Source organism: Panthera leo, chromosome B1, assembly GCF_018350215.1.
Source record: "Panthera leo isolate Ple1 chromosome B1, P.leo_Ple1_pat1.1, whole genome shotgun sequence".
Taxonomy (NCBI): Eukaryota; Metazoa; Chordata; class Mammalia; order Carnivora; family Felidae; genus Panthera; species Panthera leo.
The window spans coordinates 85,710,402-85,716,401 of record NC_056682.1 but is presented as its reverse complement, the minus strand read 5'-3'; the positions used below and the strand labels follow the sequence as shown (position 1 = coordinate 85,716,401).

Here is a 6,000-nt window from a genome sequence, read left to right as displayed (position 1 = left end):
CTGGGCTCCCTGCTCATGCAACCTCCTTATGCTTCTGGTTCCACTCATTTCCATCTCACAACAAATTACTTCTGAGCCTATCTGATTTCATGACTTGGCAGTTCCAACAGAACCTAGATCACAATAGATAGTCTAGCTACATAGTCATGCAATGCCTCATGGTTTAGCTTTCCATCAGAAACATGCCCAAAAATATGCCAGGAGTTTTCTCAAAAGACATAATTTTGCTGTACATAGCATGGCCTTTCTCTAGAATCCCAGAGACCTGCATTATTGTTTCTCACTGGGATTTGCCATTAATTCCATGCTATATATTTTTCTATCGCTGACTCTTTCAACACCATAGAGTCTGTTGAATCGTATGGTGCAAATGGTCAGGCAGGCTAGAGCTGCTGAAGAACCCATTCCTACTCAAAGCCCCCTTGGAAACTGGCAAGTCATCTGTGTCATCTGGTATATGGGCTGGAACAGTATTCCCAAGTATGGAAAGTGCTATCTTCAGAAGGGGCCAAAGAGACCTCTTTAGCAGGGATATCCTGGACCCCTACATACTTCACTGAGTAGCAGCTCCCTGATTCTTCATATATCACACCCTCTGCAATGTACATATCTTCCCAAGGCCTCCAGCGTATAGCCACCTCTTGCTCATCTTGCCCAATCAACATGATGTCATCAACATAATGGATCAATGTAACATTCTGCAGAATGTCCAGATGGTCCAGATCCCCAGAGGCTATGTTGTGGCAGAAAGTGACTGAGTTAAAAAAATCCCGAGAACAAAATCGTTTTTTAGTAACCAATCAGTGGCTATGTACCGTATACCTGAAGTATATTAATCTGTTCTAGAAATGAAATCACATGTGGCGCAATAGCTTTTATCAGGACTACTACTTGGCAAAGTCTGCAGTAGAAAATAATCATTCTCAAGGACCCAACTTGAGAATGGGGCCAGACTGGCAAATTAAACACAGATATATTGGGGACCACCACCCTGTATCTTTGAAGTCTTTAATGGGCACAAATATCCACTGCTAGAATATGGTATTGCCTTTGATTTACTATCTAAGTTGGAGATAGGGTGGAGAGTGAGGGCAATTTCAGAGGCTTCCACTTGGCCTTCAATAGCTCATACCCAATATGCCAAGGATCCAATGTTTGGGTTACACCAAATGCTATGTGTATCAGTTCTGATTATATACTCAAGGACTGGAAACATGACTACTAGGTGGTCCAAAGACTACCTAGAGTACACACTGGAAGCCAAGCTTTAGCCAGGACTTACTTTATTTCCTGGCTCTGTGATCTCCAACTCTAACAGAAGGCTGCGATAACACTTCAGGTCTCTTCTCTAGGCATCAATGTCAACTCAGACCTGTGTCTGATAGCATCAAAATATTTGGGTATACTCATTTCCCCAGTGTGTATAGGCCCCTTTTGGAGAGGAGTAGGGGAATCATCATGGTATATACTTGCCATGGCATTGCAGTCTCATTTTGCCTAGGGATCTGGCCACCTCTTTAGTGAATGGGATCAGATCTGACAATCTTCTCAGGTCCAGGAAATAAAGCAAATGGTGAGGACTTTTTATTGGAGTGCTCTCTGCTACTGCTCCTCCATTCATGCCTTCTTCTGACTGTAGGTATTAATCAGTACCCTCATTGGCTAGCTGTCATTTTACCTCCAGTCTTATGTTCAACCATTTTGATCAAGCATATTCAAAATCTAATTCCAGGGGTACCTCTCTGGCTCCTGGTGGTTCATGCTAGCTGATTCTCTCAGCTCCTTTGAGATATAATCTCTATTTTTCCTTATCAAACCCTATATGTCCTCAGGTGAAGTATGCTGAAATTTAATCTTCATTACTGGCCTGGCAGCCAGAATAAGAGATGCGATAGCTCCTGGGTTGGGGGACAGGGGTACTTGGTACCTTGCTGAGGAAAGAACCCTACGGTATGTTTCTGAATTACAAAAATGCTGTCTTTTACTCTGGGGGTGGGGGGCATCTACAAGAGCTCTGAGGGTTAGGAGGGACCTGAGGAATCAAATTCTTGAGAACATCCACCCAGATGCCCCTGACTCAGTGTTTAAGGTCTTATGTTTTCCCAACCAGGGCCTTGATTCCATAAAAGATCTGTCTTGGCTGAGTATGTAAACATCACTTTGGCTATGCAATCCTATCAGATTCTGAATTTGCTCCTCAACTGTGTCTGCTCTTCCACTGCATGAGATAAAAGCCTCTTTATAAACTACCAGAAAGCCCCCCTGGCTCTCACACTTAGCTTTTGTCTGTATGTTAACTGTACTTGGTTTCTTCGTATTCCCCTGCAGCCCACCAGTACAACTTAGTAGCAACCAGTAAATTCACCTGTCCTTGTAAGCCATGTTCCCCCACATATCTTTAAGATGTCTTAATCATCACACAGGCAAAGGCATTCTCCCTCACCAGAATGTTTTCCCAGGGGCAACCACACATGAAATCTTCAACAGTTAAGTTGCCACCTTGTGCCAGGGAGTATCTGTCTCCTATACACCACTCAGGATGAGGTCTTTCTGGTCAGCCAGGTTGTGGGCAGCCCAGTTCCAAAACCCATCTTAATACCAGCTTACTCAGAACACTCCTGGTGTCTCCTCTGTCTTTCAAGCAGCAGACACCCACACAGCATTAGATATACAAGATATTTATTGGAGCAAACACTCATAAAAAATAAAAGGGAAACAAGAATATGCAGGAAGAGTCTAGACTCGATGCAGGCCTGACATCCATGAAAGAAGACATGTAAGGAAGAGTTGAGTTGGAAGAGTTATTGACCCCAGTGGGGTTCTAAGTAAGTCTTGGCCAAGTCAATGGGAAGGCCCTGAGTCAGAGCTTCCCCTTAGATAATTCCACATTTAGGAGGAATGGGTTAGTAACCCGACAATTCTCTGTCATTGATTGGGAGCAATCCAGAAATCCAGTGGATCCAAAGGTGCAGGAGCTAGAAACTGTCAGTCAGCTAGTCCCTCACCCCCACAGCCCAGCAGGTTCTCTTCAAAGGAGAACTGAGTCATGTGCCTCCATGGCTGCCACGATGGGTGAACAACCCCTCCTATGGGATTGATGGGGACAACTCCCAAGAGGAGAACAAAGCACAGACAGCCTCTGGGCACTCTCTTCAGAAAGGAAGGAGAAACTAACCATGCAGCAGAAAAGTTAGGGTGAGGGTCCCTGGGAACTAGCTTCTAACTTAGCTTTCCCCTATTCAGTCATAATTTTCTAACCTTTTCATCAAGTTGGGAAGAAGTCAAAGAAGACCCTTTAGGATCACAAATACTTAAAAAAAAAAAAAAAAGGCACTTATAACCAGAGTCTAAAACCCACACTGGCAGGTGTGGCTTCCATGGCTTCCAAAGCACCAAGCAATGCTGAGGGTGGCAGTCTCAGACATATACTGCAGATGTATCAGGCAAGGTCAACCCACTTGGAATGCCCATCTCACTCCAACTTTCAGCGATTCTCTCCATCTATAAACAGGAGAATAAGGCAGTGTCAACATCAAGGAAAGGTACTGAGGAGGAGGAAGTAACCTGCCAAGCAGTTCTTACTTTACCTGCCATGGAAACACCTGAAGCCAACATGAAACCTAAGTGATTCCTGAGGTATTATTGCTTCGGTGTGTACATAAGCAGAAAAGTTCCCTGCTCACGTGAATGCAGTTCTCCATCTAATTACCCAATTATCCAGCCCATTTCTAGGAAAGGACCTGGGCCCTTGAGAGTTCATCTGGGTACATATTAATTGGCTGACCAACTGGCTGGATTCTCCTGTTTAAAAACTTGGAGGAAATGAGTCCAAATTCTGACAGCAGGGAATTTTAGTGGCTGTGTTCTGTTTCTTGGGCTAATAGAGATTATATTAAGGGTCACCCTCATCTCTAGACCCACATCTGACCATTGGTTTGAAGTTCTAGTTTCAGGGAATTTCAAGGTTGGAAGGGACCATATGAAGCCATCGTACCCCAAACCCCATGACCGGAAATGTTGACAATGTACGGAAATGGTGATGCCATCCATATCAACCCTGGTATCACATTTGCTTCTTTTTCTGTTGATCTGGACACAGCTAGAGGCAGCTACTGACCTACGTTCTCGCTTTTACAATTATTTGTTGTCCAAGGTTTTCTGTGTCCAAATGTCTGGGCCCTGTGACTTGAGAGCTTGTACACTGCGCATAAATGTGGTTATGATAATAAATTTGAAATCAAATTTCACACTAACTTCCCCTGGCCATCCCACACACTCCCATCTCCCCATGCAATCAGCCGGCATATGGCTTAGGAAATATCAGCCATATACCAGTAAAAACAAGGCACAGTTAGGAAGCATATCGCTGTCAAGAAACCATGCAATTAATATCAGAGTAAAAAATAATTGGATTATCTGTGCCATGGCTTTCTTCATTAATGCAGATAATTGGGAGATTTTAGTATTATATTTCCTTCCTTCTTGAAGAAAATGCTTATAATATAATGATGGGGATCCCTCCCCTTTAGGTTTCTCCTGGGTGGGAGTTCGTAGGAGCCTATGTCTGGTACCTTTGGCTGGCAGGTAAGGAATAAAGTACTAGAAAAAAGTAACCTTGGAGCCCTGGACCATGAAAAAAAAAATCGCTGAAGCCCTAACTATCACTGCACACCACCACCCCATGTGAACATGACATCTGCCACACACTCTCACACTGGGGTTGAAGCCACACAGACGCATGCTCTCCAGAAGGAGTCAGTGGTCAGAGTCGGGCTGGCCAAGTGGGATCTGGCAACAGAGTGACAGAATAAATCCAGGCAGGAAGGATCCTAAGGGCAAAGGCTGAGAGTCAGCAAGAACAGCAGGGAGAGAAAGTTATACCCAGGATGAGAAAAGACACTGCTCTGGCCTCCATGTTGCACTGCTTGCTGGCTGGGCTTGGCACAAAGTGTGGTCACAAGAGCACGTGCAGGAAAATCACCTAAGGAGTTTGCAAAGATGCAGATTCCTGGGTCTCTGCCACAGACCTGTTTAATCAGCATCTTTGGGATCCGAGCCCAGGAATATGTATTTTAACAGGTTCTTGGGTGAGTCTAATACAATGAAAATTCAGACTGCCTGCTCTGGGCACATTGTGTGAACTCTGGCAGGGGAGTTCCACCTGCCTAGGTGTGAATCAGTATCTGACTGTGGCACACTCATCTCAGGGCGTTCTTCACAGCCCCCACCGGCATGGATATTCACCAGGATCAAATCCAAAATGGGCTTAATGAGCACGTTCTTTTTAAGAAATGCTGTTTGGAAATCCCAAACCAGAAATGGGCAATCTCTTAGGGCAGAGAGGCTGAAAATAAGCAACAATTTATTTTCTCAGAACTGGTAAGTGTGGAGCGGCTGTCTTTTCTAGCTGGATGTGCTGTATTAGAACCATGCAAAACAAATACAGTTCCCCCAGGGCCCTGTGCATGATTTATTTCTAGATTTAATGAATGACCACGTGCCTGGGTTAGTGGAAAATAACCCGCAGACTGGCTCATCCTTGAAATGCAGTGGAAAAGCCTCTCTCACTGATGCCGCTGAAGGACGCTGACCCTTTTCCACATCCTAATCTCTCAGCAAAGCAGGTGACATGGCGGGCTGACAAGGTACTCAGGATGCCAGCTTTGCCTCTGAGAACACAGTTTCCCAACATCTTATGAAATGTCTATTGATCTGAGCATGTAGCTGATGTCGACACTGATTGTCTGAAGGGAGGCTACTCAATATCACAAGGTCATGATGAGGGGAAAAAAACAACTAATAATTCACTATCCTTGTACACAAAGGACTGGGCATTGTTTTCTCCCTTCTTAATAGTATCTTTCTGTGGTTCTGAGTGACTCTCCCTGTCACTGGCCTTGCTGTGGGATTTAGGTCTTACATTCACTTGTATTTACCTGTTTCTCCCCTGGCTTAACTTTTCAGATTCCTGTCACAGCAAACACCTGCTTTATATGCTCC

General features: G+C 44.5%; 1 long non-coding RNA gene across 1 annotated transcript in view; it reads right to left on the bottom strand.

Moving 5' to 3' along the window:
- Positions 1-2,662: 2,662 nt before the first annotated feature.
- Positions 2,663-6,000, bottom strand: part of LOC122217843 — a 77,825-nt gene continuing 74,487 nt past the window's right edge. The window contains exon 3 of the long non-coding RNA XR_006201703.1: positions 2,663-3,501. This is a non-coding gene — a long non-coding RNA (uncharacterized LOC122217843). The remainder of the gene's footprint in view (positions 3,502-6,000) is intronic.